General features: G+C 46.9%; 1 long non-coding RNA gene across 1 annotated transcript in view; it reads right to left on the bottom strand.

The window, feature by feature from the left end:
* Positions 1 to 9686: 9686 nt before the first annotated feature.
* LOC122915709 overlaps positions 9687 to 27483 on the bottom strand; it is a 29753-nt gene continuing 11956 nt past the window's right edge. The window contains exon 4 of the long non-coding RNA XR_006386082.1: positions 9687 to 10748. This is a non-coding gene — a long non-coding RNA (uncharacterized LOC122915709). The remainder of the gene's footprint in view (positions 10749 to 27483) is intronic.

Here is a 27483-nt window from a genome sequence, read left to right as displayed (position 1 = left end):
TTTTATTTGTTCTTATCAGACCATCAAGAGCAAAGTTATTCAGGAGAATTTACCAAACTCACTGGTAGGAAGTGCAGCCTGGAAGCTCAAGGGCTTCCCCTAATTACTAGCATCTCTGTGCCTCTCAGTTCTCATTTGTCCATAATACAACAAATATTTACTGATCACTTCCATGTGGCACCACAGTGAGAGCTATGGGGAATACAGTTGTGAGCAAAACCAGGGTCCCCTTGGCGCAGTGGGGAGGGGTTGGTTTGTCCGGTCTTTTCTGGGCTGTGGGTGGAGTAACTAAGCCAGAAGCAGCAGCCAGAGCAACAAACATACTAAATGAGGTCTTGTACAGGCTGGAGAGAAGGTCAGGGACTTGCTTAAGTTCACATGGAGCTGCAACTCAGGTCTTACAATGCCAATTTCAGGGGTTTCCCTGTGCCAACATGTTCTTCATTCATCTTTGTTCACTTTTTAAAAGATTTTGTTATTTATTTATTTGAGGTGGTGGGGGCAGTGTGGGAGGGAAGGACAAACAGAGGCTGATGCAGGGCTTGATCTCACCATCCTGAGATTATGACCTGAGCCGAAATCAAGAGTCGATGCTTAACCAACTAAGCCACCCAGGCACCCCCATCTTCATTCACTTTTTGACACAGGGGGCAGAAGGTAGCAGGAGGAGGACCGCGGCCTCACAGTGCAGGTGTTTATGAGGATGGGCATGCACGTAGGGCTGGGGCCAGGGCAGAGGGAAGGAAGCTGGACATGTGGGAGGACTGGGGCTGAATGGCAGAGGGGATTGCTCACAAGGAAACTACAGGCTGAAAACCGTGAGAAAGAGCCTTCAGGAGCCAGATTCAGGCTTCAGTTTCCAACTCCTGTGTTCTCTGCTCTTACAGCAACTGTCAGCCCACTGATCTGGCTACCCAGGCCAAATGCCCAGGACCTGGATCCCAGGTTTTCACAGTGAGAGGACAGGGTAGGTGAAAACCGACAGTGTTGAGTGTGGTGACAAGTCCTGGACTAGGAGTGGTCTTGGAGTCTCTTCCTAGCTCAGCCAGAGTATCTGTTCCAATCCATTCACTTGTCAGACTCCAGTCCACTCACTAGATGCTGAAGGAGGGCAGGCTCAGAGGCTTTCCATCTGAATCACCAGATGGATTATGAAAGTAGATCCCAGGTCCATACCAGAGATGGGATACAGGAGGCCTGGAAGTAGTCTCAGGGACATGCCTTGTAACAAATACCACCAAGGAACTCTGGGTCATTCTCAAGCCTGGGCTCCACTTCAACTAACAGTGTGCTTGGTCACCTCTGGGTTCCCCAGAAGCATTTTCCTGGGCAAGCCAGGTGCCTTGGGCCAAGTAGAGAGGAGGCCACATTTTCCAGAGGCTCCCTGTTAGTGTGGGATACGCCAGCAGAAGGGGCTGTCTTCTCCCACTGACCAGGCAGGGGTGGCCAAGGAGGACACCTGCCTCCAGGGAACCAGAACCCACGGCCAAGCTTCGGGGAGCTCAAGTGGCAGAACCTGAGGATGAGGGCACAAACTGCTGCTCTCTTCAGGTGTTAGCCATCATGCTTACCTTCATCTCCCCCCTTCCCTGGTGACATTAAATCCGGGCCATACCAAACTCATTTGAACATATTTGTTTACCAGAGAGCAGAGTTCAGGACCTGAGACCTGAAGGTTTTCCCCAGACTCAGGAGATCAACAAGTTGAGGAGACCTATGGGTCTACAGGTGTCTGAGGAGCTAGCCAGAGACCCCAGGACCCAGTTCCTTTGTGGGAAATCACATACTCACCAACTGATAGCTCTGAATCTGGTCTGTCCTCAAAGATCCATCTTTCAAGGTTTTCTTCCTCTATAAAACTGTCCCTACACCCCCAGCCATAATTACCTGCTTCCTCTTCTATAAGTTGGCTATCATTCTAGTGCCCATCTCCAACACCAGCTGGAAGTAGGGACTGTCCCATCTCCCCCACCCTTCCCCCCAGAGAGCCTTAGCAGGTGTTTAGCAAATTGAAAATAGAATTGGGATTCCTGGATGGCTCATTTGGTTAAGCATCCGACTCTTGGTTTCAGTTCAGGACATGATCTTATGGGTGGTGAGATTGGGCCCCCCACTCAGCAGGGAAATTTTCTCCCTCTGTTCCTTCCCCAACTCACTCGAGCTCCCTCTCTAAAACAAACCTTTAAAAAGAGAGGAAGGAAGGAAGGAAGGAATGTAGGTGGGTGCACAGTCACACAATTGAACACAGAGCTTATAATTATGTTGGAAGAACGACCTAAGAATAAAAGAGTTCCCTTTGAATCTAAGGACTCATTTCTCCCACAAAAGACAGAGACAGTTAAGAACCGTGATGTAGCAGGGCTGGTGGAAGGCAAAAACCTATTCACATCTGGTTGTGAGGTGGTCCCCAGCAGCGAGGGAGGTTTTGAAACAGAATTCTGCAAGCTAATGGGAATCCTAGAGTCAATGAGACTAGAGAGGGGCAGCTGTAGCCCATACAGAAAAGGCTTAAAAACAAAACCTAGTACTCAAAAATGTTTATGGCAAGATTTTTAAAAATAATGTTATAGTGACATTGGGGCTGACTGTGAACATGCTCTTTTCCCCTCTGGTTAGGAGTTTATGTTGACCACATGAAAATTCGATTAAGCAGTACAGTTTGTTTGGTAAGTTTGTTAGTGTGTAAAGCCATTTTGGCATTGTTTGTGGAAATAAAGCGTTAGCCCTGGTTGACTGCTTACAGAAGTCTCCTGTTGTGACAGGCTGGAAAATGAACTCAGTGAGAATGTTTATGTTCTACATAGTGACTGGTCAGGAGAACTAGTCAAGAAGCAGAAACATAGGCACTGCCTGAATGCCACGTGTCTATGACCCAAGGGCAATCTGTAGGCTTCTAAAATTTAGAAGGCTTCTAAATTCCTAGTAACTTACTTTCAACCTCTGGGGACAATAAGGAAGTTCCCAAAGGCCCTTAATCTCTAGATGAAGCAGATTTCAGTGATATATAATCAGGGACTGCTGAGGGGTCATGCCGAGGCCTTTCCTCTCCACAGATGTAGCTGTCCTAAAGACAGCTGTCCCACAGCTGTAGTGTCCTATCTCCCAACCGCCAACACACAGATAAGCTATTGTTCACAAAAACCCACTGAATCCCAGTGATTCTCCCTACTGTCACATCTGAGACCTCCCTCACAAGGGAAGCAAAGATTCAACTAGCTTACAATTTTCAGTGAGAAATTCCACAGGGCCTCAAAGTTTTATACCCTTAGGTATTCACCTGAGAAGTGAAGTTGTGCAAAGTTGTAGATGAATGTTCATAGCAGCTTTATTCATAACAGGTTGTGCATTTCCTTAAAAGGTATGTTAAGTTTACTTCAAAACCAGAACTTAGTTTCTCCTCAAACTGTCTGCATGATTCCATGCTGGCAATGTCTGAGGACGCCTCTTGAAAGAGACACTTCGGGTCAGCGATCATGCTTACAAATATCGAAGAACCCTAAGTGCAACAACCTGGCCCCGAGTTTGCTGCCGACATAAGTATGTTGACAAGCAGTTGGAAAAACCTCTCCAAAAGGCCCAAATTCTCCTGAGTTTTCTACTCTAAACTCTTCTGGCCTTAGTATCACAACCCAAGTGTTCATCATCTGGGTCATCAGTGCCATGCTGCTGAAGGCCACATGGCTGGCTTAGCACCATCACACACATTACCTCTTGATCTTTATGAGGTGTCAAGATGGGAGGTTATGTTATACCCATTTTGCAGATGAGGAAACCAATCCCCACAGAGGTGAAGTTACCTGCCCAAGGCTGCACAGCTGGTCCATCTTGGGCTGGGATTGAACGCAGATGCTCTGGTTCTTGCAGTTACTGAGGTTGCCCCGTCATGAGCGGGGTGAACTACTGGGAGATAGAGGATTTCTGAGCTGCACCAAAGCATGACGGTCTTAGCCTATGCAGGCTTCCCCTGCCGCATACTGTTCCATCAGCTCGGCCAGGCTCTATTTCCTATCCTGCAGTGTGTGCTCACCAGGCCTTCATAAACACAAGTAAATTCACCGATCAGCCAGCCTGGATGCCCTGCTGGGATGACCAGACGAAGAGATGGGGTTTTAAAAGCCTTGGGTTCTAACCAGAGCATCTTACAAGTACTAACTAATTCCTCACAATAGTCGAATGCAGTAGGTTTGGTTAGCATCCCGTTTCACAAAGAAGACAGAAACATAAACGGGTGAGGAAACTTCTTCATCCTCTCACAGCTAGTAAGCGGCCAAGTCAGATCTAACATCCAGGCCTTTCTCTGACACCACGTCTGGGCTCTAATCGGTCTTCCCAGAGGTTGGAGAAATAAGCCAGAGGGAAAATGCTAATGCAAGAAATGAAGGTCTTAGCTCCTTAGCAGTGGCAAAGCCCTGATCAGCCAGAGGCTACTAGGAAAGCAACCCCTCAGGTAAGGTCACAAGTAAGTGGCAGAGAACAGTAAGATTAAATAAAGCCTTAATCACAAACTTGGCTCAGAGCCTAGGAGCAAAAGCTTACAGCAGCCTTGTCCTGGGCCAGCTCAGCCCTGGGCATCCCGGCAGCCCGTCCACAACCCCACCTATCTCATTAAAACCACAGTGAGATACCACTTCGCCGCCAAGAGGACAGCTACAACAGAAGAGATCGGCAATAAGAGATGGCAGCTCTGCCACCTGGAACCACCGGGACTTGGGAACCGCACTGGTCGGCAATCTGATGTGCTTGCTCCGTGAGCAATCTAACAACCCGTAGCCATCAAGACGTCCTTTCGGAGCTTTCGATGCGTCAAGAAACCGACACCTTGGACCCTCCTGCCTTTGTTCCCCGCCGCACCACCACACCCAGGGGCACACCCTCCCTTCCTCTAGCCTCCAGGCAGGGGCGCCCTTCCTCCGCGCCCAGGTGGGGAGGAAGCCCCCTCGCTCGCAGCCCTGCTGCTGGCCACTCATGGCTGCCACGCCCCAGAATGGTTCTCTGCCTTCTCTAGGGTTAGAAGCCAGGCGGGCCAGCGACACAGAGGGCCGTGCGGCTCAGACGGCGACGCAGCAACGCGACCAGAACCGAAGGCGACCGTTAGAAATGCCGAAGAGCGCAGCGTCCCACCCCTTGGCGGCGGCCGCCTGGCGACCGTTTGCGCGGGGGATGCTGACCCCTGCTGGCCGCACGCGAGGACGCAGCGGGGCTGCCACCCGGACGGCGACAGCGACGGTGACCTCGGAGGGGCCGAGTTCTCGGGCAGCCACAGCCCCACCACCCCGCTTGGAGGTCAGGGGTAGTGGTCATCAGAAGCCCTGAGTGCGGGGGCGCCTGGGTGGCTCAGTGGGTTAAGCCGCTGCCTTCGGCTCAGGTCATGATCTCGGGGTCTTGGGATCGAGTCCCGCATCGGGCTTTCTGCTCAGCAGGGGGCCTGCTTTCCTTCCTCTCTCTCTCTGCCTGCCTCTCTGCCTACTTGTCCTACTTGTGATTTCTCTCTGTCAAATAAATAAATAAAATCTTTAAAAAAAAAAAAAAAAGAAGCCCTGAGTGCGAATTCTGCCCCCACACCCTCATAGTAGCAGTTCTGGCTGCCTCAGCCCTTCTCCACTCTAAAATGCTGTCAACTCTTCAAAAGTTCTAGAAGGAGATGAGTAAGAAGAAAAAAGTAAGAGGTCTGTCGTATAAATAACTCTGGTACCCCTCCAGGGCCTACCTGTGCTTCCAAAGGCTTCCCAGGTCAGGTCTTCCTCAGGAGCCGCCAACTCCAGGGCATGCGCAGGTGAGGCCTGGCGGTTGGTTACTGACAGGGTGGGGGGGAATGAATCCTGGCCCCTGAAGATATCCAGGTCCTAATCCTTGGAACCTGTGAGTGCTACTTTAAATGGCAAAAGGGATTTTGCAAGTGTGATTAAATTAAGGGGGTTGAGATGGGGAGATAATCCTGGATTATTCAGGTGAGTCTTAAAAGTAATCACAAGCGTCCTTACAAGAGGGAGGAGAGGGAGGTTTTACTACAGAAGAAAAAGCAAACGGTATTACAAAGGAACAGGGGGGAAGGGGGATTTAAGAGGCTACTGCTTACTTTGAAGATGGGTAAGGGGCCAGAGGCCAAAGAATGCAGCTCTCAAAACTGGAAAAGACAAGTAAATGGATGTTTCCCCTGGAGGCTCTGTTGATAACTTGAGTTTGACCCGGTGAAAGGGATTTCAGACCTTCTGATTTCCAGAACTGTAAGAGAACAAACGTGCGTTGTTTTAAACCATCAGGTCTGTAATAACTGGTTACAGCAGCCAGCAGAAACTAGCACATGGTCTTCTACTCTCAACTCCTGTATTAGGCAGTTGAGATCAGGCAGTTAAAAAAACATGAAAGCCCCCTACTCTACCCCCAGGGAAATTTATAATCTCCCTCTCTTGGGATTTTCAGAATCAATGGCCAAAGAGGGGAGGTTTCACCACAGAAAATGAATGACTAATAAGCACATGAAAGATGCTCTATCTGTAGCATTAGGAAGGGCAGGAATCATTAAAACCACAATGAGATACCACTTCACCCCCGACTAGGATAGCTATAATAGAAGACACTAACAAGCTTTGGCTAGGATGTGGGAAAACTGGAATCCTCATGCATTGCTGGTGGCATGGCAAAATGGTGTGACCACCTCAGAAAATAATTTGGCAGTTTCTCTAAAAGTTAAGCAAAAATTACCATATGACTCAGCAATTCACTCCCAGGAATCTATCCAAGATAAGTGAACATTTATGGGGTGCCTAGACATCTCCGTCGGTTCCACTCAGCGTCCAACTCTTGATTTCCACTCAGGTCATGATCGCAGAGTGGTGAGATGGAGTCCCACATCGGGCTTATCCTGGGCATGGAGCCTAAGATTTTTCTCTCTCTCCCTCCCTCTGCACCCCTACCCTGCTCCTGTGTGCTCTCCCTCTCTTAAAAAAAAAAAGTAAGTGAACATTAATGTCCAAAGACATGTATGCAAATGTTTATAGCTACATTATTCTTAATAGTCAAAACCTGGAAATAACTCACATGTTCATCAACAGTGAATGAAAATGTGGTAAATACAATGAAATATTATTCATCAGTGAAAAGGCAGATTACTGACCTGCTATAATATGGATGAACTTCAGAAACTTTATACTAAGCAAAAGCAGACACACAAGACCACATACTGTAGAGTTCCGTTTACATGAAATCTCAAGAGGTAAACTCAAAGAACTGGAAAGGTTAGTGGTTGCTGGGACTGAAGGTGGAAAGAGAATGACAACAATACACACAGGGATCTTTCTGAGGTGATGACAGTGTTGTAAAATTGGACTATGATAACAGTTGCACAGCTCAGTTAAAACAGGTGAATTTTAGGGCATGTAAATTATACCTCAGTAAAACTTATTTAAAAAGAAGGTGCAGCTCCAAGTACTAGGTTGATGAGGGCTCAAACTTCTTAGGAGTATTTGCATTTTTTAAAAAAGATTTTATTTACTTACTTGACAGAGAGAGAGAGAGAGATCACAAGTAGGCAGAGAGGCAGGCAGAGAGAGAGAGAGGGAAGGAAGCTACCTGCCAAGCAGAGAGCCGGATATGTGGCTCCATCCCAGGACCCTGAGATCATGACCTGAGCTGAAGGCAGAGGTTTAACCCACTGCGCCACCCAGGCAACCCAGGAGTATTTGCATTTTAAAAGAGGCTCATAAAAAAAGATTTCAAAACCTTGAGTAGGATGGAAGACCACGTGACAATGGCCAGTACTTCTTCAGGTCATCCTGGTCGGCAGTGTCCTACCCCACTAGCAGGTGCCCCAGCTCTACTGGTCCCTCCTTTATACGCTGGGGAAGAATGAGAACAAAGCTGCACACTTTCATCTCCCACGTTGGCTAGGGCCCCATGTGGACACCGGTACCTGCCTTATGTAGCCCCATTCACGCAATAGTACCCCGGCTCCCCTGACTCAACTTTTTACAAGGTGGGCACAGAACCTGCTGCAGCCCAACCCCACAGCCAGGTAAGAGCAGCTAGGAGCAGTATAGACCTTCCACATCTGAGAAGAGCCCTTCACCTCATCCTGCCCAGCTCCTCCTGAACTCCATGCAGCTGATAAGCAAAAACGAGCGTAATGAGAACAGGAAACACATCTAAGACTCCTTGCATCCCACCCAATGTCTCCCCCCACCAAATGCCAAGGGAAGAGAAAAAAGCTAAGGGATGTACAATATAATGACTTGTAAGTAATATGTATTTGGTCATTCAGATGACCAAAATACATCTCAGGTGTGTTTGGTCTTCATCCACAGGTCCTGAAAATGCTTCAGGGACATAAACGTCAGATGGGCATCTTGTTATTAATGAGGTAACTTTCAGATTCCACTCCAGGGCAGGACTTAGTTGCCAGGAGGACCGACCATGTGATTAAGGAGTTGGAACTATCAGTCCTACCTCCTATTCCCACCCCTGGGAAGGAAAAGGGGCTGGAGGTTGACCAGTCCAAAGCCCAATGACCTAGTCAATCATCCAAAGCCCAATGACCTAGTCAATCATGACACTGTAATGGAGCCTCTCTACAAAACCAAGGGGACAGCTTGGTTTTGTCTCCAAAAAGGACAATCCTTTTTGGAGAGCTTCCACACTTGGGAAACATGAATCCTTCCACATGCCACCAAGCCAGGCCCCAAGCCCCCCGCCTTTTTTTTTTTTTTAAGATTTTGTTTATTTTTTTGACAGACAGTCATTACATGTAGGCCAAGAGGCAGGCAGAGAGAGAGGAGGAAGCAGGTTCCCTACTGAGCAGAGAGCCTGATGCGGGGCTTGATCACAGGACCCTGAGATCATGACCTGAGCCAAAGGCAGAGGCTTAACCCACTAAGCCACCCAGGCGCCCCAGGCCCTAAGCCCTTTAAGGGCAGAAGCTCCTTTGTTCAAGGCCTGGCCCTATGCAACTCTTCATCTAACTGTTGATTTGTATTCCCTATCATATCCTTTAATAAACAGGCAAATGTAAATAAGACATTTCCCTGAGTTCTGGGAGCAGTTCTAGCAAATTAATCAAACCTAAGAAGGAGGTCACTGGAACCTCCACTACATAGCCAGCCTGGGGCTTTCGACTGGTGTCTGAAGTGAGAGTGGGGGTAATCTGTAGGACTGAACCCTTAACCTGTGGAATCTCATGGCACCTCCAGGTAGGTAGTGTCAGAACTCATTGAATTCTCGGGGCACCTGGGTGGCTTAGTTGGTTAGCCACTGCCTTCTTCTCAGGTCATGATCTTGGCGTCCCGGGATTGAGTCCCACACTGGGCTCCCTGTTTGGCAGGGAGTCTGCTTTTCCCGCTGACCTCTCTCCTCTCATGCTTCCTCTCCCTCAAATAAATAAAATCTTAAAAAAAGAATTCACTGGATTTCCAATACCCTCAGGGGCCTGCTAATTGATTTGTGTTGTGTATGGGGAACTCCAGCATTAGAATTAAGTCTGGGATACATTTTTTTAATTAAAGATTTGATTTATTTATCTAGAAAAGAGAGCACAAGCAGGGGAGGAGCAGAGGAAGAGGGAGAAGCAGACTCCCCACGGAGCAGGGAGCCTGATGTGAGGCTCTATCCCAGGCCCCTGGGATCACGACCAGAGCTGAAGGCAGATGCTTAACCAACTGAGCCACCCAGGGACTCTATGGTTTGGGAACCTTTAAAACAAATGGTGACTGGCCTCGTTTTTAAAAGATTAAGAGCCAAAGACTACTGGTAGATTTTAAAAAGATGAGCCACAGAGTTGTATTTATTTTAATACACAAAAGTGTTTCTTTTTTACTTAGAGAAAGCTATAGGGCTCTGGTATCAACCAACATGTGGTGGTGGAAATAGAACAGAAGGCAGAATGTCTCCATAACAACAAATTCATAATCCAATAAAATATAACCAAGTATCAAGGGAAAAGAATCCAGAGTTCTCACTCTCTACTTTTAGGGGAGTTTCTTTTTCCCTAAAAAGACAGAGAAGTGCTGAGGTTTCGTTTTCTAGACCATGTTAAACTCTACTGGAAAACTTGTGCAATTTATAAGTTGGTACCATATGCTTCTTCATCTGCTAGACACCTTCTGTGGACCACACTCCTCACCTGGAGTGTCTGGGTCACCAGAAGTCTACCTCAGCCCTTTGCCAGGATTATAGGCTGAGTCCTGAGGCAAGGTCCCCATCACCACCACCACGTACACACACACACACACACACACACACACACACACAGGGCCTTCTCCCCAGGGAGAGTCAGGAACTACAACACAGTGGACTCAGAGAGAACAGAAGTGACAGGCAAGATCAGATTCAAGGCAGTTCTTCCTAGATTAAGAGTGTGTGATTTGATGGCACGGTGAGGTTTTTACCTCCAAAGGACAATTCTCCTCCCACCCTCCTTTCTAGAGGCAGCAGCTATCCCCAGAGCCTCTCTGATTGCTCCTCCCACATCTGCATTTCCCTGTTTCTAGGTATATTCTTGCCTTGAGCACCATCTGGAACCTTGGCATGGGACTAAAGCTGGGAGGGGTTGAAGGGAAGGTGTCTGCAGAAGTCCATCGGATCAAAAGCAGGTGCTATAGGCAGGTGTTTCTGTGGTGCCACATTCTGACTCAGAATTTTCCTTCTTAATGTAGGTTCTTGTCAAGAGCCACGTGGGCCAATAGCCAACATGAGCAAGACTGCAGTGAACACAGCAACTCCAACCAGCAGGTCCAGGTTATTAAAGGATAGCTCAACTCCTGAAATACAAAGAAACATTTTTTTTTTAAGAGAACCAAATGTCAGGCTTATATTTCATTACCTAACAGTTTCTCAAAAGCACCTTCAGAGATTTATAAACTCTTCTCCCCGGTCCCTAGCATATTGCCTGGCACATTCATAGGTACTTATTTTTCAAGAGAATAAACAAATGAACTAACTGCTAATATTTTGTCAAAGCCAAAGCCAGACTTGGAACAAAATGAACCTGGTAATGTAAAGACTTGTTACCAACTTTGGCTATATAGCTCCCTCAAGAACCCTATTCACATACAGAGTTAACTTTGAAAAATGTCCCTCATCCTTTTGCAATGTGGATTCTAAATTTCCTATGAGCTAATGATTAAAAGTCTCCCATCTTAGGCACATCAGAAATTAATTTTGTCTATTTTTAAAAAGACAGAAACTGTTATACATTATATGTTTATAAAAAAATTAAAAATTATTTTTAAAAAGACAGAAACTGTTAAATTTGAGACCATTCACCAAGAGAAGCACAAGAGCCAGTTGTATTCCAAAATGTATTCTATCATCATGTAACTTACTATAGACCCAAAGAACTATAACTAGTTTTGCATACCATCTAGAAACTATCTTTAGAGCAAAATCCACAGATGCCAGATTTCTAAAACTTCAAGAGGGCTGCCTCACAGAACTTATTTCAGCTTAACTCTTGTCACTACAGGCAATGGACTGAATGTCTATGTCTTCTCCAAATTCATATTCTGAAATCCTAACCCTCAAGGTGATGGTATTAGAAGGTGGAAACTTTGGGAGGTGATTAGGTCATGAGGGTTGAGCCCCCATGAATGGGATTAGTATTCTTATAAAAGAGGCCCAAGGGACACCCATGCCCCCTTCCACCATGTGAAGACACGGGAAGAAGATGGCTGTCTAAGAAGCAGGAAGCAGGTTCTCACTAGGCAATGAATTTGTTAGAAACTTGATCTTGGACTTCCAGCCTCCAGAACAGTTTCTGTTGTCTATGAGCCACCCAGTCTATGGTATTCTTTAAGAACAGACCAAACAGACTAAGACATCACCTCATCTGGACACTTGGAGGGCATAGGAAGAGAAAAAATATGGAAAAATTGCATATTGTCAGTCACAAGTAGATTCTTAATCATAAGATATTCAGTTAATACTTACTGAGCCTGTATTTTGTACCAAACGCAACCTTCCTTTGAAATATAAAAACTAAGAGACACACATAAAAACTTGAAGAACAATGAACAGCATTGCAAGGTCACTCACCTGCCCTTAGAGTCCAATAGCATCTTTTCTGGAATTTCAACATCTAATATTCAAAGAGCTGGACAAAACTTTGATGTCTAGTTGAACCCTTCGTTTCATAGGGGTGTTCAAGACATGAGGACCAAGGTCACATAGCAAGTTAGCAAGATGAGAAAGAGGAATTATGTCTATTGATCTGCTGTGGTGGCACCAGGCAGTTTGTATTATTTCAGAGGTAACTGTACCAAGTGAATTACCATCCCCAACAACAACTTTAATAGACTAAGGGCATCGGATAGTTCATTAACAACTGCTCTACGCCGAACCTGCTCAGAAGAAGCTCGCTCAAACCCATGCAAAGAAGACCCTGCCCAATTCCATCTTTGGTAAGAAAACCTCTAAAACCAAGGGCATGACAGAGCCCTGGGGAGACAACCAGATAGATGTTAAAGGTAAATTCTGCACACACCTACTTTCATTAGAGTCAGGAATGGCATTCATATGGAAGTGCTCCAAAATTAAGTTTGCAAAAGAAGAATCAGTACAATGAAGATTCTTACAGCAAATGGTTTGATACCATGTTCCGAGTTCTAGAAGAGTTTCTGGAGTTTGTATCCTTTAGGGAATGTTTGCTTTGGTGTTCATGGCCAGGGATATCAGATTGAGAGCTCAACCCAGCCCTGAGGATGGTACAGATCTCACAGGAGATAGCAGCAGCTCACAAGCGTGCAAGCTCAGAGGGCATCTGAGCATCCAGTGCCTTTGTGAGGAGTGTGCACACACACCCCATGCCAGGCTGCGGGGGGTATGGTCTTTGTACTCCTTCTGGCAGCGATATTAGTAAAGCCAAATCTGTTCACACATTCTGCTCCATTATCACAGAACTCCAGGCCAATTTCACACTCGTTCGCATCTAAAAATAGAAGAATAGACTATGCTGGTTAGTCTCACTATCTGGTCCCTTCTGCCATACTATCCTCCAGACTATTCCAAAGACCCATCATCTGCCTTTTCCCACTCCTGCTGGTCTCATGCTGTTCCTTGAACACATCAGGCACAGCCCTGCCTCAGAGCCTCAACACCATCTGGAGGCCTCCTCACCCTGCTGGCTAGCTGCATGGCCCTCTCTCAGGTGTCTTCTCAACAAGGCTTTCCCTTACCACATTAAACTACTATAATGACCGCATTTCTCAATAGAACATATCAACTTATCAACTAATATACTCTATAGTTTTCTTGCTTGTCCCTGGCTAGACTATAAAGTACAGAGGGATGGAATTAGACTTTCAGGTTCACTATTAAACCCTGAGTACCCAGGACCATACCTGATCCATAATGGGAGTGTAATAAAACAGGACATAAATAGATGAATAGCCAGAACTCAGAGGCAAACATAATTTTTCCATGATGAAGACTGAGAAGGGGTCTGCTACCCATGGGAAAAGACATGCACTAGCACTAGGGGCCTTTTTCTATTTACTCAATCCTGGCTGAATCATGCTTAATCTTCCAAGCATAGTAAATACCAACTGCCACCAGCAGCCAAGAGACCCATGCATACCTTCAAGAAAGAGGCCTCTTTTCTCCACCTCTTTTCTCATGGATTCCTAGAGCAACCTCATTGAGGTTTCTTGGCTAGTAAGACAGAGAACCAGGCACCCTCACTGCCTGAGATCTTAAGTGTAACCAGGAAATGTATATGGTGGTCACAGCATCTTTTCTAGGAATGTCTTGGAAGGGAAGAAAAGAAAACACAATCCAGATACTTCTTGGTAGAGAAATGTTAGTTTTTGAAAAGTGTGCGATTAAATAATATAGTTACAATACTATAACACAGATGGACAAACCCATTAATTTAGTTTTTATCCAGATTCTGGACTTTTCCATCAAGTAACAAGTCTTAGTTCTTGTCTATATAAAATTTTTTCTCTTGAGGTATGTGTATGGCTCTGTTGGTTAAGGATCTGCCTTCAGTTTGGGTCATGATCTCAGGGATTGAGCTCTACATCAGGCTCCCTGCTCAGCTGGGAACCTGTGTATCCCTCTTCATCTGCTTCTCCCTCTCCCTCTGCCACTCCCCCAACTCATGCTTTCTTGTGCTTTCTCTCTAATAAATAAAATCTTAAAAAAAAATTCTCTCTCACGTGAAAATTTAGCCTGAGGAGGTGGTTTTTTATTATATTCTCCCTAGGATGTTAGCTGCTCTAGTTTGCTCTAAGTTACCAAATTGTTCTCCATTTACAAGGCAAGGGAAAGGTATGTCAAGATCTTGTTTAGTTTAGTTTTGTTTTTTTAAGACTTTATTTTTAAGTAATCTCTATACCCAATGTAGAGCTCCCAACTCACAACCCCCAAAATCAAGTCACATGAGTCACAAGTCACATTTTTTTTTTTTTTTTGCTTTAACCCACTGAGCCACCCAGGCACCCATTTCTTTTTTTTTTAAATTTTTTATTTTTTATAAACATATATTTTTATCACCAGGGGTACAGGTCTGTGAATCGCCAGGTTTACACACTTCACAGCACTCACCAAAGCACATACCCTCCCCAATGTCCATAACCCCACCCCCCTTCTCCCAACCCCCCTCCCCCCAGCAACCCTCAGTTTGTTTTGTGAGATTAAGAGTCACTTATGGTTTGTATCCCTCCCAATCCCATCTTGTTTCATTTATTCTTCTCCTACCCCCTTAAGCCCCCATGTTGCATCACCACTTCCTCATATCAGGGAGATCATATGACAGTTGTCTTTCTCCGCTTGACTTATTTCGCTAAGCATGATACGCTCTAGTTCCATCCATGTTGTCGCAAATGGCAAGATTTCATTTCTTTTGACGGCTGCATAGTATTCCATTCTGTATATATACCACATCTTCATTATCCATCCATCTGTTGATGGATATCTAGGTTCTTTCCATAGTTTGGCTATTGTGGACATTGCTGCTATAAACATTCAGGTGCACATGCCCCTTCGGATCACTACCGACTGAGTAGCTAGATAACCCCCTGATACTCTAGATTTAACACTTGATATGATTTCCTCCTTTATTTCAAGTACTTGGACTATATATAAATGAATTAGGCTCCCCCTCCCCCCAAAAATGGAATGACCACATATTAACACATCTTGAATAAACAACCAAACTGCCTGAATATGCACTTTTCCATTCCAGGCAGCCTGCCCTCATCATTTTGGGATGAACAGTACTCCTTTTCTCCTAAGATCTGTAAACAAAATCAGAAATCATATGAGACCACCTTTGCTCTTTACTACAGCTGGTCAACACTCAATGTATTCTTACCAGCTGATTGTGAAGTCTGCCTTCAGCCCCAGAACACAAGAAAATGTTGTTCCACACACACACACACAAAAGATCTGGTGCACCACAGCCCTAGGTAGATAGCTGTTGCTTATCTCTAATGGAGTGTCTTATTCTGAATAAATTTTAAGAACAGAAGTTAAAGAATTAAAACTAATTCCAGAAGAACCGCTGAGAGGGGGCGCCTGGGTGGCTCAGTGGTTAAGCCGCTGCCTTCGGCTTGGGTCATGATCTCAGGGTCCTGGGATTGAGCCCCGTATCGGGCTCTCTGCTCGGCAGGGAGCCTGCTTCCTCCTCTCTCTCTCTGCCTGCCTCTCTGCCTACTTGTGATCTCTGTCTGTCAAATAAATAAATAAAATCTTAAAAAAAAAAAAAGAACCGTTGAGTGACAATTATCATTACGATCAAGTCTTCCTAAAAAGAGGAAAAAGATTTATTATCTTATTTTCCCACTTTTTGTCTATCTGTAGCATTTGCTATAGCTCTCCTTTTTGAAAGAAAAGGAAAATCCTCAATGCTACATAACCCTCACACGTCAGTGAGTGCACTCCATTTTTCACCCGGAATTATGCTGGATGCACAAAGGTTTGTATCTTTTCAGAGATTTGTATTGCTATAGTCTTTTAATGGCTAGAAAAGAGTCAAGTAGAGGGTACCATAATTTATTTGATCTTGTTCACCACTCATATTTCTAACTTTTATTATAATAACCCTGTGATAAATATAATGGGATATGAATTGGCCAAGTTCTATCTTTCTGGGATTTCTAGAAGTGGGATATGTGAGCCTGAGAGCCATTTGTTTTGAGGGTTTTTTTTAAAAAAGATTTTCTTTATTTATTTGACACAGAGAGAGAGATCACAAGCAGCAGAGAGGCAGGCAGAGACAGAGAGGGAAGCAGGCTCCACGCCAAGCAGAGAGCCCGATCCCAGGGCTCTGGGGCTCGATCCCAGGACCCTGAGATCATGACCTTAGCCGAAGGCAGAGGCTTTAACATACTGAGCCATTCAGGCACCCCTGTTTTGAGGTCTTGATATGTCTGTTACCCTGTTTTCCAGAAGGTGCATGATAATTTACAGCCCTCTAAGCAATGCCTCATAACCACCAATACTTGCTAGATTGTACTACATGCCACAAACTGTTCTAAGCTCTCAGTATTAACTCATTTAATCTTCATAACAACCTTACGAAGTATTATTATTCCATTTTATAGAAGAAGAAACTGAGGCATAGAAATTATGCCAGATCTTTCTACAGGAAGAAAATTAGTTTGAGGGAGAATCCTATTGTCAGCCTAGGGTGGACACTGAGGGGAAGCAGGGTTACCACAATTACTGATGCTTGTTAACAGCCAAAGATTATATTCATCTGAACTCTGAGGACACAAGGAGTGTGGGATGGGTCGCTCCTTTGTACCATTTAAGTAGCTACGCTCCTTCCCCTGAACAGCTCAGCAACCAGTTCAGAGATCCAGCAATAATGCAAATAAATAGTAGTAGTATCCCAGTCAATTAGGTCTCAGCAAGTTAGAAACTTTTAGAACTAGAATCCTTGAGGACTTTATAAAGCTAAGAAAACAGATTTGAGGAGGGACCTTGTCCAAAACTCTCTTAGGAAATCAGCTGGGGCTAGAGACTAATCACCTACACCCCAGTCCGACAGCCCTCTCTCATGCCCATTGCCCCTCAGCTGTGTTCCCTGATCCCCACCAGAAGGCAGACCGGCAAGTCATGGTATAGAGGACAGTTTCCACCTGAGTAAGGGCCAAAAGCAAGGAGAGGGAGAAAAGGGAGGAGGGAGAGGGAGGGCAGTGGAGAGGAGAAAGAAGGGTGGAGTGGAGAAGGGAAGAAAGAGAAAACGGAAATGTACAGGGGTAGGGATCCCCACCAGGGACTGCTGACCTCGTCACTAGAACAAGAAGGGTCTGTGGGCACACAGGTACTTAGTCCAGTCCTCAACTTACCTCCTGCTGAGTTTCTCTCACCACAGATTTTAACACTTCGAAAGAGCCCCACCCCACCCCCCGCCCACACCCTGCTCAGAGACTCTTTGAGGTGCTCTGACTTAACTGTTAACCTTTTTAAAATTTTATTTATTTATTTTTAAATTTTTTTATTTTTTTTCCCCGCGGGGCTCGATCCCAGAAACCTGGGATCATGACCTGAGCCAAAGGCAGCCACTTAACCGTCTGAGCCACCCAGGCACCCCTTAACCGTAACTTTAAGTAAGACATCTGCCAAGAGACAGGAGAGAAGAAACCCTTCTCAACAAAGTGCACTGATAAGGCTTTAGTCTCACAAGCATCTTTGGGACTTTTACCCCAACCTGACCTGAAATGCATTCTTGTTGCTTGCATTTATGTTTGTGTTTACACTAGACTGGGTAATGGGTTCTTAGACAACGGCCCCAGGGCCATGCTGCTATTCAGGTGAAGCCTGGAAAATCCAAAACCTTTGACACAATATATTATAAAGGTATTGAGTTTGAGTATTTGTAAAGTTAGAGAGGCACAAAGCTTGAAATCTGGATCAGAAAGGCTAATTTCTGATCCATTTCCTGATGGGATCAAGGTAAACAGTAATTTGTGAATATGCCCAAATATACAGCCTCTCTTCGGCTATTGGCTCACAAGATGGCTTCAGAGGACTCAGGTCTGTAAACATGATTAGTGGGTTTAGAATATATCTAGTGCTCTCTGTTTATGAACTCTCAACTCTTGGGTTATACTGAAATGCTAGAAAAGAGCCATTTCCAGAAAAGTGGGTAAAATATTGTTGTATCTTCATGAGTCACAAGAGAAAGTAAAAGAAAAATTAGTTTTGCTTTCCTACTTCTATGAATCAAATTCCTAGTGTTTCAAACTTAATGCAGACATTGATAATGATTTAAGTCATAGATGAAACCTAGTCAGCTCGTATTCTGTGTCAGGCTACTGATGTTCAATATGTCCTACTGACGTTCAATATGTCCTATGGCTCAGTCAGTTGAGAATCCGACTCTTGGTTTCAGTTCAGGTCGTGATCTCAGGGTCATGAGGCTCCCAGCACCATGTCAAGCTCCTAGCTCTTCCTCTCTCTCTGCCACTCCCCTTTTCCTACACACCCACACCCACACACACACACACTCTCTCTCTCTCTCAAATAAAATCTTTTTTTAAAAAAATCAGTTAATCCTCACAACCCTATGAGGTACTATCATTTCCATTTTACTGAGTATAAAACAGAGAAGTTAGATGACTTACCCAAGGTCACACAGCTAGAAAGCTGCAGAGCCAGAATTTAAAACCAAGCTGTCTGCAGCTTGTGAGATTTTATGTGTGTTTGGCTTCCTTCTCAGTTGCCTCACCTGTTAAATGGAGATCCTATCACCAGTGTCAAGATGCCTGGGGGATTCTCAGCATTTTATAGAGTGAAGTCTCAACTGGCATTCACCCTTTCTCCCCTGGCCAAAGACTTATTTTTATTTCTGAGAAAAAACTGAGTCAGAGAAATCATCAAGATAAACTTGGAAGGGACCCAACAAGCTGCCTCCGACAACCACCCTTCCTCTCTTGTTTGGAAGGTCACACTCCCTTCTCTGCTTTCTTTGGTCACTTAGAGCAATGAGTATGCTGCTCACAGGACAGTCTAATCCATCTCAAAATAGGGAGGTAGCTTTCTCAATAGCAACAGAAAAACTTCAGACAGCTTTTCAAATATAGCAGCTGCCAAGTTATCCCTTTCAATAATCTTCAAGACTCCCCTCACCTCTGATAACTCATACTGCGTCCCAACTTGACAAAGCTTGTCCAACTTGTCTTCAAAGTATGATATTCACAATAGAGCTCTGTCAGGCAGGGTATAAGTACAGCAAAATAAAGGACGCTTATCACCTCCCTTGATTTACATCTTCTACTTCTATTATAATGGCCTGTTTGTGTTCTCCAAACAGTGCTAAAATAGCCATGCCTGTGACACCAAATCTCAACTCCTAATCCCAATTACCCTCCATCCTCTAACACTGCCTCTTGATACTGACTGACCAAAAAGCAGCTTTAGAGAAAATAAATACAGTGATAACTCTCTAGGCCAGAGCAGAACATGGCCATGAAACCAAGGTTTTGTGACTCTCATACCCAATAAATGATGAAAACAATCCCAAGTCAAAGTGCCCAAGCTTCAAGGTTTGACCTGTTTATGGAGCCCTAAAGTCTAACTTAGTCAACTCCTGTTGCTAACTTTGAGGCTGCTCTGAGTTTCCAGCTCTTCCCACCTGTAGACCCTCTAGGAACATATGTTCTAAGCCTTTTGTGTTTGGGTGTGCTTGCTTGTCACTTCTGGACGGTAGCATTTAAGTGCTACACGAAGACAGAGCCTCCAGAACTCTCCCTCTCTAGTAAGGCAACCTACGGCCATCATCAGGCTGGGTACCTACCTGAGGGCCTACGATGAGCAGAACCCACCTGCCAATGTGACATACTACAGCCTGTGTCAGAAATACATCTTCATTTTTAAGCCACTGAGAGGAGATGTTGTTGGTATTTGTTACCACTGTATAACTTCATGGGTTCTGACTCCATTATTAAATTCCTGAAAGGAATGGAGTTGCCCCCCAACATTTCCTAGATCCTTCTTGAGCTAACACCCACCCAATCCTTTTCCTTCTTTTTCCTGATTAGACTTAATAACTTTCTTTGAAGTGAAAGTGTTTAGGATTATAGAATCCCAACTACTACTGATAAATTGCAAAGAAAACCTCTTCCTGCTGAGACAACAGCTCTCTCCAGAAGCTAGGCAGCAACAGGGGCTATTCCCACCCTCCGTGACCACCACCCCCCAACCCCTGCCACCCTCCAGCTTCAGAGATGAAGGGGCCACCAACCCATGAGCCCAGAGCATAGAAAGGGTAGTTGAAGAAAGGGAGAGAGAGATTGTCAAGGATGAACTAAGACTCTGTGAGGCCCTGCCATTAGGTTCAAGCTCTCCCTAGGAGCAGCTCTCCGCTGGGTGAAACAACTTCACTGCAGAGTCAACCCAGAAAATGAGAAATTTTGTGGATGGGCTCCCAGCAGAAGCACCTCTAGCTACAGATGCACAGTCACTGTTCTGACATAGGCCATGACAGAAAGGAATAATGCCAACTTATTTGAAAAGTTATCAAGTTGCTCTCATTTTGTTTTCTGCCCTCCAGAGTCCCCAGTATGCCCAAGCCCCAAGCCTGTGTGGGGCTTGCCAGCCTTCCTGTCCATTGGTTCCTCTCCACACCCCTATGCTTGGGGGCCCCAGGGTCCTCAGCACTTACATATCTAGAGTAGAATAAGCTGCTTGGGCTCCCCCTTGCCCCTCTAACTCCCCAACTTTGAGGAAGACAAGTTTAAGTTCAACCTGATAGGATTCTAAAAACTAGTATTTTGGCAGAGTAGGGTAGGGGGTAGTCAGTAGAAAGATGGAGGGAAAAAGTATTTATTTTCCTGTAAGGTATTTAGGATGGAATGACTGGTACTTGTGAACTCATTGGATCTCTTTGATGGAAATAAGGTATCCAGAATTGAGAAAATGTCTTTAGAGCCCTTTTTAAAGTCACTTCTCCTCACTCCAAGCCCTTCCTCACCAGGATCCCACAAAGTCTAGTCATAAACTCTTATTCAGTTGGATTTATCACTGTATTACCTGAAATGTATGAAGTTCCTAAAAAGATACTTCAAGGAGAGGTGACATTCATCTGACAGAAGCTGGGTGCCAAGAACTTTCTGGGCTCTAGCAATAGATACACTAGGGAACACATCAGGTGACCTGTACTTGTGACACTCACATTCCAGTGAGACACACAGTAAACAAGAAAACTGCTGATAGCAATGAGTGTCCTGAGAGAATTCAGCAGGGTGATGTGACATGAGCATTTGGTTGCCTCTGAGCTGAGACCTAGCAGGACGAAAAGGAGTCAGGCAGGTCAAGGGCTACAGCCACTGCAGAAGTCAGGAAGTTAGGCTCAGTGAGGGATACAGCACAGCAGAGTATCTATGAAGGGAAGGGAAGGCAAACCTCAGACCTCATCCTCTAGGCCTGCCTCATTGCAAAGCAGCGATTAACACAACCCAACCTGAGGTTTCAGTACTCGAGTAACCCTTCCACAATCCTGCACAACAGGATGGCAGCCTCCTGTGGTCAGTCCTTCCTACATGCTGCTGTCCGTAACCAAGGTTGAAATGAAAAGGGCCATCAGTGGTAGAACTCTTCACCACTCAGCAGGGGAAGGAAGCCCTGGGGTACTCTCACCCTTCCAACCTGAAGTTGTAGCCTGGCAAGGGCCAGCTGGTGGAGGGTCTGGATGGTCTGAGGCTCAATCCCGACTTCCTCAGCACTTCCCTGATCCAGGTGCTTTTCTGGGAGAGATCCCCTCCACCAGGGGGGCTGTCTCCCACGGTTACAACATCTGAGCCATTTCTCTAGCTTTCTTTTCAAGGGCAGCTGCAGACCCCAGTGCTGTCTTCTCCTTGCTTGGAAAGAACCACTAGGATCTGGAGGGCTGTTCTGAAGGGGCGGAGCAGTAGACAATTCACCAAACCATCCAATCCAGGTTTACTCTGCAATCTGGGCTTCCAGAAAGCAGTAGTGAGTTAGGGCTTTGGTTAGACCCTTTCCTCCATTCCATGGCTTATTTAGCTGTAGCCTTGGGGCTATGAAGGTTTTATCTACAAACAAAGGCTCTTCTCCCCCATCAGGTATAAGGGAAGGGTGGGGGGGACAGATGCCCTCTAGCCCTTATGGCTTCCTCATCCCTCATCCCAACAGTCTCCTCAACCTCTTCAGCTTTCCAGACCCATGTGGGTGATGGTTGGGTCTGAGATGGTTTCTAGCTGCCATTTTGGGGCCAGGCCAGAGTGAGGCTGCTTACTAAACGGGATTCTTTGCTTACAGGGGATTCTCTCCTGGGCTCAGCAAAGACAGAGTGCTGGCCTTGGAATGCACTGCTGGTGGGCCTGGAGGTCAGTCTCATGGAAAATAGCACCACACGGACAGCCAGTGCCGATGTTCCAAACTTCAGACTCCCGAAGCATCTGTACCCTTGAGAGACTTTCATCTCCTTAGTGGAGGAGACTCCCTGGGCCACGACTTGTCCTGGCTCTTGGCAGTCCTCACAGCCACAGTCCAGGGGTGTAAACAACAATGTTCCTGTTGGGCCTGGGCCAGATGGCCTAGCTGCCCCGGATGTTTGGCAGCTGACTGGACAGTTTCTGTGGCAAACAAAACTCCCCCAAATGGGCCTCTCCAAACCACATGGCACCTTCAGACTGAAACATATACTGCGATGCTGTGTTGTCTCAACTCTGCGAAGAAGGGAAGGAGGGGAAAGGAAGGAGGAAGGACGAAGAAGAGACCAGGTTGTAGAAGACACAGCTAAAAAGTCAGACAGAAAAGCACTACAAATACAACTCTAGTCCCCATCTAAGAAAGAAGACCCATCTTGGGTGGCTCTCAGCTCCTGTGTCACCACGTCGGGGAAACTTCCACCTACATCCCCATAACTCTTCCCTTCTCTGGTTGACCACAGGGTCCTGTGAGTCCTTGCACTCCAATAGGAGTCATACCTGGCCTTTGTCTCCTTGCATCTGGCCATCAGCGGTGTGTCTCTAACACCCTATTCTAGAAACCATGAGCACCTATTCTAGAAACCAGCCGCCTCCCGGTGGCTGCTGCCCCACAGCACACTCAGGCACCTGCTGGAAGCAGTGTGGTCTGTGGAGTCGTGAAATGCTCATGTCTCTGCTCTGGGAGAGAGAGGCAGAGATCACAGGGGCTGAACACACACTCGATCCCCACCCTGCCCCAGACCTAGGAAGGTAATGAAGGAAGCCAACTAGCCGTGCATAGTTTATCAGCAAGTAAGGCCATGCTGACACTTGGACTACCCGGCCAGGTCTCTGAGAGGCTCTTAAGGAGTCTTCCATCAGCCTGAGGCAGCCTCACACCACCTGGGTTGCATGTGAGCCAACAAAGACGCCCCTTGGGCACCCGGGTGTCTCAGTCAGTTGAGTGTCTACCTTCAGCTCTGGTCATGATGGTCCTGGGATGGAGCCCCATGTCAGGCTCCCTTGGAGCCTGCTTCTCCCTCTCCCTCTGCCCACCACTCCTGCTTGCTCTCACTCTCTAGTGCTCTCTCTCTCTCTCTCAAATAAATAAAATCTCTTTAAAAAACAGACAAAGACTCCCCTTATTCATCTGCCACTGGCCTTTTCCTTTCTGCTGCCCCTGTCACGTTTCCCTGGAGCCTCCCACCACGGCCTCAGTTCTCACAGACCAGTGCCGCTAACCCTGACACCGAACAGCTGGGAGTGAATAGGCAAGGCCCACCATCTAGATTCTGTGAGAGCCCCTCTCTACCCTCCAGCAAACCAGGGTTCCAGGACGGAAGCCCCAGACAGCCAGAGAATGCTGAAGCAGAGCACCCTAAAGAAAGTTGGCTATTTAACTCCTTAGAGAGATGGGGAGTTTCATTCACTTCTGCAAAAAGTTAGAACTGCCAGGTTTAAGCAGACATGGCAAGAAAATACTGTGAGCCAATACCTGCTTCTGGCACCCTGGGGGACTGGGAGCTCAAAAGGTCTCCCTCCTACAAAACTGGACCATGGGTCGTGCATACACCAAATTTCTCCTTCGCGAGGAGGAGGGCTCTATGCGCCCCTTCCCTGCCTGACTCCTGAAGACAACCAGGAGGGGGTTCGAACAGCAAGAATTTGCTTGAGACATGTTGACCTAAGAGTGGCTATGGACACGAAGGCCTGGAACAGCAGCAAGAGGGGAATAGGAGTCTGGGACTCCTGCCATGAGGAGAGCCTTGGGGTAGCTGGTGCCTATCAGCCTACAGACCAAAGCAAGTCTTCTTTGAAAGGAAGCATTCCAGTTTAGGCCTCGAGCGGGGGCCCACAAACTAGCCATGTTCCTTCAGGGTCTCCCCAGAGGAGGCCACTGCCCCGTTGGTTTGCTGCTCTGAGACTGACTAAGCAGTTAGAGTAGCAAATGCCTTTGGTCCTGAGGGAGCTTCACTTCCAGGTCATGGAAGAACCAGAGAGCATGAAAGCCAGAACCTGGGAATAATTCAGAAGCAAAAAGGGTGCAAGGGACCGTCCAGTCTTCTTCCCTCAAGCAGGTTTGTTACTTCTGTGCTCTCTCTGCCATCGGAGGAGGTTGAAAATAAGTTCCCACTTCACCTTACATAGTGTGGACCAGGCATTGCCACACTAGAAACTGTGTCCTTGGGCTCAGGTCAGGAAGTACTCACTAAACTTCCAGAAGCTAGCTTTGTTCCAGGCCAGGTTTGGAAAGCAGCGACAAGCCAGCGAACTCTCCGAAGTTTGGACGGCAGCTCCAGGGAATTCATCAGAGAGACCAGCAGCCACTCTGCTCTTTCCATGGCTGGCTAAACCCTGAGAGCAAGGCCCCATGTGGGACCGGACAGGAAACCGGACTGTGGATGTAAACCCTGGGGAACTTCATTCCAGCCATCAGGCCAGAGAGGGAAAACAAGGGGAATAAGGGTGGGGTGGGGGTCGGGGCCCTATTCTGACCAGAGCTGCCCTCCCTCTCCAAGCAGCAGGGGCCTGAGGCCAGACCCAGCCTCCTTGGCCCTTGGCCTGAGGGGTGGCTAACGAGGCATCTGGCATTCGTTCTGCATCACACAGTAAAGGGCAGGGCGCTGCACAACAACTGGATGTAATCAGTACCTGGGGGGAGGGGGGTGCCAAAGCTGGTAGAGTCCCTTCTTCCCACTCCCACCCTGCCAGCCCTCACCAGAGCCTGAGGGCAGAGGAGACCAGCCTCCAGACTCCTCCTCACTGACTTCTCAGCAATTTCACCACCCGGACTGGGCAGGGCTAAGGCTGGGGATTCCTCTGGAGTGACAACGAGAGGGATCTACGGATTGACCAGAGAGGCACTTGCGCCCCTTCCTCCCTGCCCAGGGCCCACGAGCTCTCCTCCAGAGACATCTGGATACTCTCCTTTCCCTCAGGAACCTGCTCACAGGAAACCAGGGGCATCAGTTGTTGGCACCTTGGTGTGATTTCAGCCCTTAGGTCACTTCTCCCACAATAATGGTCTGGGCCTCTTGTTGGGACAGCATGACCTGAGCTGACTGAGCCCCCCAGGCGTCCCCCATGGTCACACTTTTCCCGAGTTGAAGAGCTCCAGGCACGGGGAAACTCTAAAGGAGATATAGGGATGGGAATGGGGTGTGGGATGCAAAGGCATCCAAAGGCACTGAAACTGTATCATCTAACAGGATCTTGTCAGCTCAGGCTCTGACCCCCTGGAAGGATAGGTACTCCTCAGAGCCCTGTCCTTGGTCAAGGTTGCTCCTCCCCCCCACGCTTCTCTCAGGGTTACCTCTACAGCATACAGTGCTTCTATCACCATCCATGTTCTATATTCTCAAATCCTTAGCTCCCCACTGAGGTCCCTGAATGCCGTGCCTGAGTAGCAGGCTGGTTTCTACCTGAAACGTAGCTTCCAGTCCCCATGGCTCTGCTCCTTCTTCCAGAGCTTGATCAATAGTATCCCCATCCTCCTCGGTTTTACCACACCTAATGCCACGAGCCATCCTGGCCTCCTGGGACTCTCCCTTGCTTCCTACAGCTGCGCTCCTGCTTGAAATGTGCTGTCTATACCCTCCTCCTCTCCATCCATTCTGCCATTGCCTTAGTAAGAGCCCTGGAACACTCACTTGTCTATGGTAATATTGAATGTTCCTATTGACTTTGGGGAGCCCTTGTGCATGGTTTCCCTGCTTAGAAAAGATTATTCCAAATAAGTTTAGTTTTGGTTTTTATTTGTTTTTTTTTTTAAGATTTTATTTATTTATTTGATGGACAGAAATCACAAGTAGGTTGGAGGCAGTCAGAGAGAGAGGGGGAAGCAGGGAGCCCGACGCAGGGGCCTGATCCCAGGACCCTGAGACCGCGACTCAAGCTGAAGGCAGAGGCTCAACCCACTGAGACACCCAGGTGCCCCAGTTTTTAGCTTTTTAAACATGAATTTAATATAAAGAGTCAGTAACAAGGCCTCAATTTGTTGACTGTCACCAAAAATTATCACGCAGAGAAACTCTATTGGGCAACATTTTCAGCAAGGAGAGCTTTTAACGTCCCTGAACTCCCGGGTGCCATTTTCATATATGTCCTATCTTAACCATGCTTAAGTGGCACATTGTTCATTCAGGAGCATGAAGTGCTTCACGTTGTTGAGCAATCACCACCACACCCACCCACAGAATTCTTTTCATCTTGCAAAGCTGAAACTCTGTACTCATGAAACCCTAACTCCCCATTTCCTCCATGTCTCTGCCTTGGGCGACCTTCCTTCTATGCTCTGTCTCTAGGAGTTTGACTGATTTAGGTACTTCCCATAAGTGGAATCACCTGAAGCCTGCTTAAACATCTCGAGCTTTGACCTTGACCTCTCCTTTGTCTGCAATGCCCAGTCCTGACTTTCGAGCTCCCACTCATCTTTTAAGACCCAGTGTGTTTCCTCCTTTGAAGCATTCCTTAACTATCAAAGTCAAGTCCATAACCTCCCTCCCACCCATTGGCATTCCCACTGACCTAGCAAATACTTTAGTTTGCACATACCTGCAATGGTTTACTTACTGAGACAGAGCTCCATGAGGCCAGGGACCCCCTGTGCCTTTTGTTCCTCACCAAAGCCTTCACACCCCACAGAGCTGGGCTAATTAACTGAATGATGTCCCCATCTCTCCTTCAGCCCCACCAGTCAAAGTTCCACAGATGTCCTGGGATCCCCCTGACCACTTAGAACCTCTCTAGGCCCTGGGATCAAAACCTTTTTCATTTGGTTACATTGGGAAAGAACAGTTTAGCTGCCTCCCAGGGATCCCTGAGATGTCCCCAAGTGGCCTACATGGCTTCTCCTCCGGCAAGCACGACTGGTGACTTAGGTGTGGCCACTGGCCAAGATCTGTGTTCTGTAGGGGAAGCGCAGACAGGATGCCCACAATCTACTGATGCTGCCAAAGACGGGCGGTGCTCATGGCGTCTCCCCGCCTGGCCGAGATGGAGAGCAGGCAAATGTCTGAGTGAGGCCTAGAGCGGCTCAGGCCAGCCCGTACCTGCTGGCTCTGGGGTGGCCTGTGGGCTCCGCTCATACCCTGCTGTTGTTACCACTGTCCAGGTG

This window comes from Neovison vison, chromosome 8 (genome assembly GCF_020171115.1).
Source record: "Neovison vison isolate M4711 chromosome 8, ASM_NN_V1, whole genome shotgun sequence".
NCBI lineage: Eukaryota > Metazoa > Chordata > Mammalia > Carnivora > Mustelidae > Neogale > Neogale vison.
Note: the sequence above shows the minus strand (reverse complement) of the source record. Positions and strands in the feature narration are given on the sequence as shown.